Source organism: Passer domesticus, chromosome 3, assembly GCF_036417665.1.
Source record: "Passer domesticus isolate bPasDom1 chromosome 3, bPasDom1.hap1, whole genome shotgun sequence".
Classification (NCBI taxonomy): Eukaryota; Metazoa; Chordata; class Aves; order Passeriformes; family Passeridae; genus Passer; species Passer domesticus.
Genome location: NC_087476.1, coordinates 32,073,714 through 32,089,439, shown reverse-complemented (window position 1 = coordinate 32,089,439; position 15,726 = coordinate 32,073,714). Strand labels below are relative to the sequence as shown.

At 36.6% G+C, this 15,726-nt stretch overlaps 1 long non-coding RNA gene across 2 annotated transcripts; it reads left to right on the top strand.

Annotated features, from left to right (window-relative positions):
• Positions 1–7,194: 7,194 nt before the first annotated feature.
• LOC135296293 (uncharacterized) lies at positions 7,195–14,860 on the top strand. Of its 2 annotated transcripts, none has more exons than XR_010358356.1 (3): positions 7,195–7,229; positions 11,240–11,482; positions 14,711–14,860. It is a non-coding gene; the product is annotated as an uncharacterized LOC135296293 (long non-coding RNA). The 2 variants fall into 2 exon arrangements; XR_010358357.1 differs by lacking the exon at positions 7,195–7,229 and adding an exon at positions 7,258–7,545.
• The last annotated feature ends 866 nt before the right edge of the window (positions 14,861–15,726 follow it).

Genomic DNA, 15,726 nt, shown 5'->3' with positions numbered 1-15,726 from the left:
CTAACAGCAGATGCCTGATGAATGGTTCATCATGGCATGTTACAGGAAAAAGCATCACTGCAATCACGAAGTGTTCAGTTGCTTTACTAAGAATTTTTAGTAGACAGCAAAGGCTAAAGAAAGGAAAGACAAACATACAGGTGTATGATGTACAGGTATTATTCTGTAAATGCAAATGAAACACATAAACTACTATCATTTGACATGGCTTCATGCCTCCTAACCTAGTCCAGAACAGGACAATAGGGACTAAGAAGGAAAACTCATGCAGTCAGACATGTCATTTGAATGTATTACAGAAAAGAAGACTCCCTATATGTCTGTCTGTTCCTGGGCAAAACAATTAAGATGGGAAGCTAAGTAAGAATAAATTTATTTCAATTGCATTTTCCATACAATTAGCTGTTCCTGTATTTCTCTCTCTAGGAAAAACCACCAAACTGTAATGTTTTTCACTGACCCCCTTTTTATATCCATCCAGTGTCACAATTTCTTCCAGCTCCTTTTTGTCTTTGCTATCACAGGTGTTCAGCATCTCCCCCAAGGCAAAGGAAAACTAGACTAAATTCTAATTAAAGAACAATACTGAACTATTGTTGGTGGACAGATTAGGAAAAGAAGAAGAAACCAAAAAGATTTTTAAAATATTCTGCAGTACTTTCTCTTTCCATATGAAATTTCTCAGCTAAATGCAATTGTAAAAACACTTCTGCAGAGTATAAGAAAACAATGTAATATTTTACACCTTAACTATTTCTAGATCTTATGTCTTTCTACCAATATTTAAGCTCAGCTTTATGTTTACTGCAGTGAAGTCTTTGAAAGAAGCAGCTACATGGAGCAATCCTGCCAGCCAGAAAAGGCGCATGGATTCCTGGCTAGGTAAAAACCACATGTTTGAACACAGAATTAAGTGGAAAGCTCCTTAGCCCAACAGGCTCTATCTGCCCATGGGACAGTGGCTTAAGAAAAGAATGGAGGGTGATTAAAGATTGATCCTTTCCCTAGTGGATTCTCCAGCTTCCTGAAAAGAGGATGTTGGGGGGCTGCTTCAGTCAGAAGTTGTAGATACAAGATCAGATTTTACAGTTACTCCATAAATTCATCTGTTATTAAAACCTGCAGAGTATTTTGTCTGCACAGCATCCCAATGCAGTAGATACCAAAGTTTAATTAAGTCTGAGCAGCAGGTCTTCTTTCTGTTTGTTTTGAGCAAGGTGTCTGGTGGTTTCACAGGATATCTTTTCCCACTTACATGAAAGGTATTGTTTTTACAGGCTGTGAGATCACCATGTTTAGTATTTTCTCATAGCAACAATCTTGTACCTCCGACTATTTCTTAATCCCTCGTTGTTCCTTTTCTTCTATGTCTGGGGTGAGCAGAGCTTCATTCAGCCCCTGCAGATGGAGTATACCCTGTTACAACAAACCCAAAACAGCAAAATTGATGTTTCACTCATTTTTCTCAGCAACAATTTTCCTAATTCTAGCCCTCACCACAACTGAACTTAAGCATGATTTTCAGACATAAAGTGCATAAATAACATTTTAAGGCAGAGAAATACCTTCATAATGAAATAATAGACACTGAAATCCACTTCCCTCCCTACCCCCAAGTTGTAGAAATATACTTATGATTTTAGAGATTCTTGTTTTAACTATTAGTTTCAGAATAAGGCTTTTGTGTTTCCTTATTTTTCAGTCAGCATCTTTTTCTAACTAATCCTGCAATGTCTCTAGCCAGTCCAAGGTTATTAAAAGACACGTTCTTTCGCGGTAGAAGAGTGTAATATTATACGCATAAGAATCTGCCTTTCAAACAACAGCAAAAGGACAAGTTGTATTAAGTTGTATCTAGGAGGAAAGATTCCTCATTCAAATACACATTTCTTCAATAAGCACAAGTGGAATGCAACAAAAACAAAAAGTGAATTTCTTTTTCCAACAGCTTTTTCTTGAAGTGAGAGTATCTTAATATATAAATTCACCAGAAGAAAGGGGTACAGTTAATGCTCAGCAGCATGTGACTACTTGACCTTCAATACAAACGTGTAAATTAACTCTTAATAAATAGCTTCACAGATTAACAAATTGAACAAAACTTCAAAAGCAAGCCAGTGATATAAATTAAATGGAAGATGTCTGGGGTTTTTTTATGAGATGAGAGGGGTATGTGCCTCTGTGTCTTCTGGATAAAGTTAAACAGAAAGCTTCCAAACAATGCTGTATTAAATGCCATGTCGAACTCCTATTATTTTCAAGCAGCTCCAGTTAAGTTCAGAATGCATTTGCATCTAGCAGATAATAACATCACTGCTTCTGTTGTAAACCCTGACACAGAGCAGTTCACACATGAAAGGCAGACACTTCTCCAGGTTGATCCTTATTATCTGGACTTTACAACTGGTAAATAATTCTGAGTGCAAGGACTTGAAAATAAAAGTATGACACAATGCCAGCATAAGAAACCACTGAAGTGGTTTCCTCCCTTCTTAACATTTTTAAATATCTTTGGATAAAATAACTGTTGGAGAGAAATAAAACTATGCTTTTACCATCCTGAGAGGATAACAGTAGAATTCTGTGATCACTAAGTGATCAATAAATTTATTACTTTTTTTCAATGAGCTTCCATGATTATACAAATACATGAAATTTGGCTTTTGTCATTGTAACACACAGAATATCAATATGAATGTCTTCTAACATGCCCATGATTGCTGCAAAGTCAAATAAATTTTATAGCTGCATCATTAAATAGCCATTTGAAAATACTTCCTTCACATCTAACACAGATTAATTTATTGCCAAATAATAAAACATGAGTCCTAATGAAATCTAGGAATTCTCTGTTATTGTTCTAGAATGGAAAAAATATTGTAAGACACAGCCTAGTTCATTTATTTCTTTCTTTATCTACATCCCAGAACTAATTCCTCAGCAAATAGTTTCTCTGATGGCTTTGAAAAGATGGCCACAGCAAGTCTCAATCAAATGGCATTTGTTATTACAAATTTGACATTACTGAGAAAAATGGGTCCTAACTAAAAGATGAAAGCCAATAGAGCTAAGCAAGTATAAAACTAAAACTTAGGCTTCCTCTATGTAGGAAAATAGAATTGATCCTTGTGTAAAAAAATCAACCACCACTACAAAATAATACAGCTACTCTGAATTTAGAAAATTTGCAAATTTCTTTTACAGGTTTATTTTACAGGTTTCCTTAGGCAGTAATTAGGTCCAGGCTGTAGCAAATCACTTTGCCACTATCACTTTGTGATACCGACTTTAGAAAAACACTTTCACTAGACAGTGACTTGCCTTCTTTTTGTGCTAGCAAAGAGAAAGTTGAAAAATAATTATTAAAGTTAAGAATGTTCTCCAAAACTTCTAGGGACTGATGAGGTTACTGACCTAGGCTGGATGCTGATTAAGTATTTCAGCACCATGGGATGAAAGTGGGATGTGCAGGAGCTGTTCACCTCCAGGCTGATTACTGCCCTGTGTGAGCCAGCGCCGGCTGCCGCTGAATGCTCCGGAGTTTCTGAGTGCAGTGCTCGTGTGACCACATGCAGCACCCTGGATCCTCTCGTGGGCTCCCAGGGCACAAGGAAAACATTAACACACTGCAGCAAGTTCACTGAGAGCCACCAGGGTGGTGAAGGGCCAGAGCACAAGAGGCAGTGAAAAATGACTGAGAGAAATTGACAGCCCTAGGAAAAGAAGGCACAGAGGAGGTTTTTGGAGGCTGGTCCTGTATCTGCTCTGCAATATAAAGGCTTTCCAATATCAGTCAAAGGAATCTTTTTATAAAATATCTAAATTTTCCTTCTTTCATGAGAAAAACTTTAATTGACTTTGCACTATGAATGACATCATTTTAAAATGCCAGCTGACAGGACTACAAAAGCTAGTTATTTAAAGTAAATTTTAAGAGGTGTGAGTCAGTGTTCAGAAACACATCTCATATGTATGAAAAAACATTGGACAGTAGTTTTTAGTTCTACAGCCTATCATTCATTTTCCCAGTTTATGTATTAAGTGCTAAGGTGTGTCTCTGTGTGTTTAAAAATAATTTTTATGGCATAAAAATTGCAGTTTGAAACTGAAAACCTGCAATCAACTTCAAATGTGGTACAAAATAAGTAGGCATCAGGTTAAATTATTTCTTTTTCTGAGGCAATTGCATACTGCTAAAATTTTATCACATTTATGCATCACAGTTTCTACGTGCTTTCCATTTATTTCACAAACTTAAGTTCCAAAAAAAGACAATAGTTTCCAAATCATCACCTCAACCGATCTGGGATCTCATAGAAGTAGTCCTTGCTACAACACAGAGAAATGCCTTATCACCTCAGTCTTTCAAAACATCCAAACAGCAGAAAGCCTAGACAGTGCTATTTCAGTGCTCAATTACATATCTGAGGATTTTGAAGTGTTGGCTTTGGAAAGAAACTAAGAAAGACGTAAGACACACATGAACTAGAGTTGACAAATTTCTTCTTCTACAACATAGAGATCTCACATGCAACCCACAATATAATGTTATCTTTCAAATTAAAAGGAACTTCTGATTGTGTTTCTTGTACTTATCAGAGTGAGTTAGAATTTACTTTCTAGGTTAAACACAGCAATTACATTAACAAAAACTACACTTTCCATATACAACTGCATAAAGAAATTTTACTCATGGAACCTTTGCTGTAAAATTATCAAATAGATTCTTTTAAATGCAGTTCTCAAGCCACAAAATGTCGATAAGTACTTCACCCAACTCTCAGTTTTTTCAGAATGTGCAAATGTTTCCACTTACCTTGAATGTCTAAGAAATGTATAATGCAAGAAAACAAACAGCCTGAAGCCAAGAACTTTTCGAGGGCTTGAAATAATCTCAAAAAATTGTTGAAATCACATCATATCTATGCATGCTAGAATAGAAACATTTGCCTAATGAATTTTCCTTCAATGGCATGAAAATAGTAGCTAATGTATTTATATAACCTGTGTATATGTTATTGAGAATCTCTGATTACAAGAAAAATATGCAGACTTTTTATAGATCTAAGAAATGAGGGGTTTACCATAACACACTCAGATAAATTACTTCCAAGTCATATTATTGCTTAAACATTCCAACAGTTCAGACTAAATCCTTCTTTAACAGGAACAAAGCAACCAGTTGGGCCAGTGTCTAAGCACTTCTTCAAATCCTTAGTGCTTCTAGAGCTACTCCCCTGCTACAGTGGATTGTAAAACCAGTAATTTGTTATAGGCATAGGCATGATTCAGATGAAATGTAGTTCCAGAGTGTTACATCTCTGTGAGAAACTCAAGTGAAGGCAGAGTGCAGCAAAGTCTTTATTCCCCTCCGGATGTGGCCTGTGAAATACTAGAAATGCAAACAAATTTAATTAAATCAACACTAATCCCCAGAAAAACAGATGGAACTGAGGCATTTATTTCCCAGACAGTTTCAAGAGAGGTAATTAGCCCACAAACCAACCTAAAAGATAACAGTGGAAGGGACATGGCACTGTTGGTGCTCCCTTAAGGAAGGGCAGTAAGCCAGGCCTTGGCTAAGACCTTGAAGTTCTCCAGGGCAATCAGACTCAAGGAGAGTCATTTTAAAGTAGCAACAACAACATGCATGAAGTCTACTGAACGTATTTTATTTCAGCAAAGCTTCACACAGTTTCCACAATGCTTCTGCCGCACCATGGTTGAGGTCTCAGGCCTGAAATGACCCTAAATTATCTGTCTGGCCTCCACCTAGTGATTCAGGAGCTCACAGGTCTAGCAGAAGCACTATGTCAGATCTGTAAATCTGAATCCTTTGCTTAACTGTGAAAAAAGCCTTAGCTAATGGGTTGGGTTAAAAAAAAAAAAAAAAAAAAAAAAAGGTGGAAGCCCATAAACATAATTTAGGACATTCATAAAGTTCGGTGGACAATTAATCCCAGTTAAATAATTCAATCTCTTTGAATCCAAAAGTAAGATTCTTATTCTAGTCTTATGTAAACAAAATTAAAACAGTCCTTTTCTTTTCTACAAATGAATTATCTCTTATGCTTCAGGAACTGCTGAAAAGATGATAAAGATGATTCCTAATAATCTACTTTATAAGAGAAAGATACAGAGAGACTCTTCAAAGGTAGGAACTTGCTTTCATTCCTTAGGAGTGAAATTTTTATATAGATTTTATTAAGAGAAGAAAGATTGCGTGGAGAAACATCAATGACTAAAAAGCAAAAGAGAGGCCTATACAGAGCCCACTGGGAGGATACATTTCCAACACACAAAAAAATCTGTCATTGATTCCTCTATTTTTTAAATTATTTTTGTGGAAAGTAGAAATTTTTTAAATACTGGAAAAATATTTAAGTAGGTAATGAAAACATCATTATGGGTCTTAATAACATCAGAGGACCATGAAATTTTTTATAACAATTCACATTGTTATATGTAGAATCATTGTTAAACTGTAGAATCATCTCATGACGAAAACAGAACAGACCAGCTAAAAGTTCATTTGCTGGTGTTTTTACTCAGATCATTAACCAAGACTTGAAGTTGTCTTGCCTGATACCTAGAGAAAAAAAAAAAAAATAAACAAAAAACAAAACAAAACAAAAATAAACACACCACAAAAAAAAACCACCACCAAAATACAAAACACAAGAAAAGTATTTCTCCCTTGCAAAAAAGAAAATCTATACCATTACGATTTAATCCAGCACTGGCATGCACCTTTTGAAGACAGAGGTGTGATCAGCAACAGTGCACAGGAGCAGCCTTCCAGTTTTGAACTTTTCCAGTTTGTGGTCCTTCTCCTACTACCATAAAAGCACAGTTTTAACACATTCATCCTCCCAGTACTGCTTTGAGAGAGGAAAGCTTTATGGAAATGAGCTAGACTGATCAACAAAGCTCCAGATCATCAAAGGCTTTTAAGCCTCTAACTCCCCCTCACTGCAGCCTTGGTGATCTGACCCAAGGACTCTGCTGAAGGTCACAGAGTTGTCTGTAGATGAACACAGAATTCAATCCAGCTCTCTAAATTCCCAGAATACTGGTCTAATTACACTTCCCCAAATCCTTATGCCTTAAATAGATTGCTGAGATTATTTTCCTGTATAAGCAGTACTCTGACTTTTTACACATAGATGGATCCTGTCACTTTAAAACTACACACCGTTCAGTTGCAAAATTACAGGGGATGGGAGCTGGTAGGTTTTAGTTTGTTTCAATTAGCTTTAATGTTGCATTGCTCTGGATTATTTCAACTAAAACCTCATTCCTATTGAGATAACAATTTTCTTTGTATTTTATAAGGCAATATTTGCAAATGTGAGGCAATTTTTGAACACCTGCATGGCCTGCAGCCACCCCAGCCTCTGCTGTGCACACCTTTTGTTTCTTGTGTGCTAAAGTGGCCTGAGTGTGCTGAGTTGCAGTCTCTGATTCGGTCATTAGATGTCCCTGTGTGCTTGGTAGGATTCTGCACGAGGTGTAGTCCTGGTAAACAACATAAAGCTGAACTAGGTCAGTTCTGGGAAGTCTGCTTGTTGTATTATGCTTCATACCGTCCTGTTAACAGGTCTCCTCTTTAAGAAGGCCTGTTGTTTACCATTTTGAAGATGTAATCCAGCTGTTTACATTTCCAGAAATATCAGCTAGCTAATCCCAGTTAAACAGCATTGTTCCTTATATTCAGTAGGACAAGATGCTGTTGATTGTCCTTTAAGTTAGCTCTTGCAGTTTGTCCAGTTTAGACTAACAGCTTTACCAATGAAAATTAAAGATACAGTTGGGTTGTTCATGTGCCCTATCATATTTGTACTTTCCCTCTCCACTGCAGTCTTGCCTTTGTACAGCTCTGGCTTTGCTCTCTACTCATCTTCCTTACGCAATGTGCAGTCTCCAGAATAACTGAGTAATTTCTGTGGGGAAGAAAACCTTTTGGTTTTCTCATAAGTAGATTTTGTGGGGATGAAAGCCTGTTGATTTTCTCATAAACTGTGGGTTCTCTTTAGATGGGATTTCTGGACTCAGCAATTTTATAACCAATCCCCTCTCAAATTTAACTACAAATTAGTTAAGCCTTAAAAAAACAAGCAATAAATCTTAAAATACAAAGTCAGGCATAAAAAACTACACCCTGACTGCCTTGAGATGACAAATAACTTCAACAGGAGCACCTACTGCACAGTTAAAGTAGAACAGGCTCATTTGCATTACATCAAAAGAATTGATATTATCTGTTCTATCAACAGAAGGAATGCATTTTTGCAATGCACTCAACAGGAATTTTCAGAATTGGCCATCAGTATCGAAGTATCTGTTCTGTACTTGTGGATATGAAATAAGTCTCACAAAAACAAGGGAGAAAGCTGCTTTTCTTCTCTATCAGGTGGCAAACTGAATGAGTGCTGTACAATATTGTTATACTCCCTAGTGCTTCAGTAGCTGTCATTTAATTTCACAAAGTCCTTTCATATTATGAAGTGGAAATATACTCAGAAGCACTAGAATTCCCTGATATTAAACATCTTTCTCTGTAAATTTAACAAAAGCAACAACTGTAGTAACTTTTCTGATTGCGTTCCTATAGCACTGAAAGAAATTATGGCACTTTGATGGGAAGTTAATCTGTGCAATTTACCAAATATAGGCATTCTTATTTTTTCACTTGTATTGTTTTATGTATTGTGAACATGTAAGACTGTGTCGGTTTCCTCACCCTCAACAAGCACCTCAGAAAAAATATTTTTTAGTGAACCTTCTGCTGCTCTTTTATTTTTTTATTCTGTATAATATGACCTAAGTAAACTATATATTATAAAAGAGGTTCTGAGAAAGTGAGTAAGTGTCATGATGCATTCTCATTCTAAGTTTGCACCCACCTTTGTAAAGGTCAGATGCATTTTGATTCTTGTGTATAAAATTTTAAGGTGTCTCTGAAACTACAACCTACTTTTACAATCCAGTCACAATCCAGAACAAATACAAATCGTGAATCCCAAACAAATTGCTAGTTTGTCTTAGCATCCTATTTATACTGTCTTTGACACTTATTTATCATTCTAAGATTTCTACCTCTGTAAATCATAGCTGACAATCTAAAAAAACTAATACATGTATTATTTTGAAGGGGAAAACTATAAACATAGGAAAGAAATGTACCCAGAGCTTCAATCAGATAAACACATGCATGTAAGCTACACTCTGCTCAAAAGTTGATTGAGTAGATTTTATGAAAGTGATCATTTTACTTTAAGTCAATTATATACCATTTGGTAGAAATCAAGCCAAATACATGATGGAATCAAGTCCTCTGCACACAAGTACACTTGGCAGACTTAGTTACGGGACCCTTCAGATTATAGCTCTCCATCTGTTGTGTGTTAATGGGAATTAGAATAAAGCTAATTTAAGAGCTGAAAGGCAATGCACTTTCACTAAAAAAGCACAAATCCAGTCTACTAAGACGGTTACAAGAAGACTCAGTAATGCAAATATAAGATACTTATCTGCTCTTGCTGGATCTGTGCAATTTTCTGGAAGGAGAATCTTTCTTCCCTTTCAGCAGAAGCTCTGTCTTCAGTCCCTGCAAGTTTTCAAAAGAGCTGTCTGCACTCATATCTGAGTTCTATAGCAGAAAATTATTAAGTCCCATGTGGGACTTTTCAGTTAGTTTTACAAAACACTTAAACTGACAACTCTTCTACAGCACACTGTTCTTTGTGGAAAGTAATATAATTTAATGAATGCAATAAAATTAAGTATGTAACATAATTCACAGCAATTTAAATTTATGTGCCATTAACTGCTTTCCTGGAGAAAAGCAAAATATAATTTGAAAACATTTCTTCTCCATTGTGAATAAAGACCCAATTTTGAAGTAATGATGATGCATTACAGATACATTTCTGTACTTTTTGTAGGCTCTATGATATTGAACAAGGAGCTCTGTATCTTTGCTTTATGCTTCTCAATCATCCTTGTGGTGATAGCCAATACTTTGTCTTACATAAAAGCGTTATTTCTGCCAGGTAAATAATTTGTGCTTAGGTCTAGGTATATGCAATCAGCATTCTTCCTCACATTTTTCCTTCCATTTTCATCCTGTCTGCTTCCAGGAGGCACCCAGCACACATGGCTCCAATACAGCTTCTACAAATCCAGTACTGAAAGGTTTTCATTCACCAGTTTTCCTTATTTATTTGTTTTGCTGTAAAATTTTCTGGGTAAGCACTGTTTCCAAGGTACATCGGGAAATCAATGTCAAAAGTCTTGCTAGGAGACTTCTAATGCATTTGAAATATTTTAATAAGGTTCTTAATCTATCTTACCTTCATTATCAGGAATCTCATCACATGTGTGATAAGACTTTGTTACTGCATTAGAAAATTGAATACTGATAAAAGGCTATTATATGTGAGAAAAATTTGATCAGACTGTTATACTATAGCAGAACAGAAGCCAGTTTCTAGATTCAAAGAATTACATTATGGAAGAACATGGAGTACACTAACTCTCTTTCATAGCCAAGGTAGGAATAGCGACAGTGGTCCTATTCATGGATTTGTAAAGTTTAAGTAAGATTGAACTCAATCCATCTCTGCATTCCTTTTTCCTGGTTTTGCAAAGTTCTAGAACATTTCAGCTAAAAATTACATATGTTTCCTGAGTCATTATATATAACATTATGTTCCATTGCTTTCTAGCATTTCTATTTTTCTCATTGTTGCTATTAAGTGTTTGCTACTACAGGTCCTCCTACTTCTTCTGTCTCTACTTCTTCCATATGATTAATTTTATTTCATCACAATATCTGCATTCCAAATTATTTTTACTTTGTAGGTTTGTTGGGTTTTTACACTTGCTTTTATATTATACTTCTGAATGGAGACCTGGTCATCATGAGGGATTTTTGCTAATCAGAGTGTGATTTTTTTTTTTTCTAATCATTTCCATAACTCCAAAAACTCATTCTTTTAATCTGTGTAAATTAACTTCTCTTTTCTGGCCTTCATGTGTCTCAATTTGTTTGGAAATTTTATCAATAGATAAGTTATACTTTAGAGCACACAGAGTTAAAAAAAATACGCAATTTTCTCAAAAATGGCCACTGATGTCTTCATATACTAACAGCATCAGATTTTCTGTGAAAGCAAGCATCTCACCTTTAAATCCTTTCTCTGGCATAAAAACTGTCCCACATTTTTGTTTGCAGAGTACCTGTGACAAATGTTTGCATCCAAATCCAGACAGCACAAATCCTGAAACTACAGTCTTGGAAATACCAGCATGGGAAACTGCCCCTCTTGCCAGTTGGAAAGTCTGAATATCAACAATTTGTATTGCACCCTGCCCTATATATCTGACCTGAAACTCTGACCTGGAATTTGGCTCATCCAGAGACATTCCACAAGCATATTAATGAAAGCTCTTACTGCACACCAGAAAAAGTTGCTTAGTAAGTACTGTTCTGTTTTAAAGTCAGCTCTCTAGCTTGCATTACTACTAAGACAGTACCAGTTCAGGAATTTTAGCTTAGTGAAGTATTCTCTTGGATTGTTCCTAAGGTGTGGGATTTCCCAAAATAGTTAATACCTTCCAGCCAAAAACAGAGTGCCAACTTCAACACTAAGATATAGAGACATTTTTTTCATGTAGGAAATGGAGAAAATGAGGAAAATATATGGAAAGAAATAAAAGAATAATATTAATTTGATAGTCAAGGTAGGACAGAATACTGTTTTCACCTTGCTCTTTTAAGTTTAGACAATAATATGCTTATCACTTTCCTTTAAGATAAAATCAGCATCCTATTGAAAGAATTTCTACAAAGCAAGACCATTTGACTGATGAATGCCTCAAAGGTATTTGAACAAATGGGCCTCATGTAGAGCCTACAAAAAATTTTCAGAGAAAACTCAGGTCCCAGGAAAGCAGGAACTTCTTCACATGTCATGACCACACTTACTCATGTGGAGATTCTAGGGCAAGACAGGACAGCTTCTAAACAAGATAATATGGAACTTTGGAGTTCCTGGCTGCTTAATTTTTTTTTTCCTTGTGTCTCTTTCTGGGCAACACTGAGTGTGTGCTGCTACAGCTTCAACACTAGATGCACATAAACACAGATGGACTTTTGGAACTGCTACACAAGTTACAGAAGTTCTCAAAAATGCACATTCAAACTGAAAACAGAGGCATCTGTGGTAAATGGAGGAAGCACAGGGCAGTGACATCCCTCCAAAGACACCATTAGTTTTCTTTCATCCCAAGTTATTCAAGCTGTTTGAGGGGCTAAGTTGGAGCTAATGCTGAGTCCTCATGTGTGAAGGTAGGGTAAAGAGACCTGTTTGTTTTAAACTGCTGGTCTAGAAAATTCTGCTGGAATATTTCCTTGGAATCTAGCATCCAGGAAAGCATCTGAGCCCAAAAAAGCTTCCAGCCTGGTAAGAATGTGAGCAGTTTCACAAAAAATACCTTTTTGCAGAAGCAGAATCCCAAACAGGTCTCAAACAGACAGCAGTAAAACAGCTGCCACTAACACCTTCGAGACATGACATGATGACCTTCAAATACAGTGTGATAGCAGCATTTATTTGTTGCCAGAGTGTTTATGAAAGTGGGGCTTGTACAATACACACACAACATCCCTATTCCACAACAGCTTCTTATCTAAATAGACAGGCAAATAAAAGCTAGAGAGAGGATTAAGCACACAAAAAGAGCAAGAGGAGTAAGAGCTGGCAAATTTCATGTCAGCTCACCTACTTTTGTATATTTGTCCTTTGGGCAGAGTTTAATTAGTAAGGGATTACTTGACAAAAACACAGAGGACAGATATTAAAGATGGCCGGAGGAAGGGAGGAGAGGCACACAGATGGAGTCTGGAGTGAGGCTGAGCTCAGAATCTGTAAGAAATGAAGCTCAGGGGGTTGCAGTGCTGTTCCTAACTGGAACTGTAAAAAGCAGTCAGATGTCTATGTGTGAGCTGTATGGGGACAGAGGCACTACCCTGTCTACCCTCTAACAAGTGCATAGCACACAGGCAGCCCTGAATTGGTAATAAGGACACACAGCCAGCCAGAGTGTCTCACACAGGTATGAGGCTGTACAGAAAAGTTGCTGGTTTTAACTTCTTCTGTGCCAGAATCAGCCTTGAACTGGCTCCTCCAAAACCATTTGTCTGGCTGATCATCAGTGTGATGCAAAAAGCTGCTGGATCCCAGAGGGGGCCTATTCTCTGCTGTCTCAGAGCAGAATCATGAGGAATCCCAGTTCACTGCTCAGTTATCTCAGGAGCAAGGTGAGAAGAACCCACATAACACATCCTCTTCCATCAGCACTGAGCAGAGCATCAAGCTCAGCTGACAACAGAGCCTGATTTCTGAAGCCTGCATCCTCCAGGGATGGCCCTCATTGCACTGAGGCATGAAGAATCTGGAGCCACTGTGGGAACCTGAAGGTAGCAATGGTGAATGAGATACTGAAATTAAAAAGTTGTCTGAAAAAGCAGCTAAATAAACCCTCATCTTAACACAGTACTCTGGGAAGTAGAAAGAAAATACATGGCAGTTGCTTATTTTTTCCTAATAAAGGGTAAGCTATTTGGCCTTCTAAATTGTAATTCTCTGGTAAATTTTGAAGACAGGAGCTACCTGTGTATTGCTGTAGCCATCAGTGACATACAGAGGGAAAGATGGAGGAACTGCCAGCGGATGGTGGTATTGCATAGGATAAAAGAAGTAGTTTCTTACTTCTTACCTTGCCATTATCTACCAGAGATAGCTAATAAACACAACAATCCTTCACTATACTCTTAGCTTTCAAAATAATATACCACAGTGGGCTGGAAAGCAACTTCAGGCTGACACACAGAGGAGATGAGAAAACTGCAGAAAGAAACAGAATGAAATTAGGAGATGGAATGAAATAGGAAGGTCAGAAAGCAGAGAAAGCAGATGGCAACATGGGGAAAAGAGACCAGACGAGAAGCCAGATGGTGACCAGGGGAAAGAATCAAAAAATGGTACTTGGACAAATAATTGGTTGGGAAATGTGATTTTTAAAATTGATACAAAATATCAATCAAAGACTAAGAATTTAGGGTTTATTCTGGACTGAAAGGGAAAGAAAATGGGATTTGTGTACAACAGATTTTCTTCTCAGCTCCTCCCTTCCTGCCAACCATATGCCCCATCAGGGCATCTCAGGATGCAGGTTTTTCACTAGAAGTAACTTAACCACAACTGATCCTATATTGCAAAAATATTTTTAAACTCCCATCCTATTACTTTGATCAATCCTTGCATTCATTCCTGGGTCATCTCTAATTGAGAATTTGTATGTACAATGTTTTTTGAAATTTTGAAGCCTATTCTAGGAATTGCAGAAAGAATGATGATAATAAAAATCTGAACAGGTTATTAACACCATTTCTAATACACAAAATTTTGCCTCATCACAGAATTCAGTTCCATAAATGAATGAATTCTGTAATTTTTTTTCCTATTCAGACTAAACTTTTCCTTCTTTGAAGCGTATTTCAGCTTCCTAGACTCCTAATTGTACATGGAAAAATTTTTCCTGCTCTGTGTGTATTATACTCTGAAATCTTTGTGTATGAATATATTTGCCACATCAAAGAATCCCTTTGAAAATACTCTTTGGAGCTGAATGTGTCTTACAGAGGCCCTGAAGTGATCTGAAAAGTGTCACAGAATGAGAGTGTCATGGATGGCTGAGTGAGCAAGGGGCCTGTGCTGATCACACTGTCCAGCCCCCAGAAGACCAGGGTCAGCTAGAACAATCTTCTCAGCTCTTTTGTGAAGAATGTTGACTTTACAGCCTCTCTGGAGACCACTGTCCCAGTGTTCAATCATTCTTCTAATAAAATGTCTGTTCAAATATAATTTTTTTTTTTTTTAATATTTCATTGCCTCATGTCCTTTTGCTTGGCAACACTGAGGATCTGGTTCTGCCTCTTTCCTCCCTCTTGTCGGGTATTTCTAAATGTTGTTAAGATTCCCCCCTGAGTCATCTCTTCTGAAAGCTAAACAATCCCAGCTGTATTCAGCATGCAGAGTAATACATGTATAATACATTTGGCCTTGTACACTGAAACTGCAAACACTCCCAGACATACAAATCTGCAAGACGGGGAAAAAAAACCCTGAAAGTGAGAGGTAACTGACATCTTCATAGAAAAACAAGGTCACAACCTTATTAAATTATACATAACAACTTCTCAAGCTGCTTAATAAAAGTGAAGAGGCAATTTTGAAGTATGAGAACAACTTCACAATAACTACTTTTGGAAACAATAAAAATACACTAATCCTCACATAAAATAGCCAAAAACTATTCAAAAATTTTCTGTTTGAAAGGGACACCGACTAAAAACTCATCAAATTGATATTTCCCTTAAAGTTTTTCAATATGAAGCAACTGAGCAATAAAACCAAGAACTATAGCATGGTTTTAAAGAGAGAAAATGTTTCCATATCCTTATTTTGCATCACCTACTTTTCCAAAAATGCATCTACAAATGGAGATAGAGCCCTGTTCAGAAATAATGGAAAATTATTATTACTATTATTATTATTGTTGTTGTTGTTATTTTTATTCTTATTATATTAATAATAAGAATAATTCACTTAATAGTGCAAGATAAGGAAACATGGGATATAAGGAACAAAGCATGAT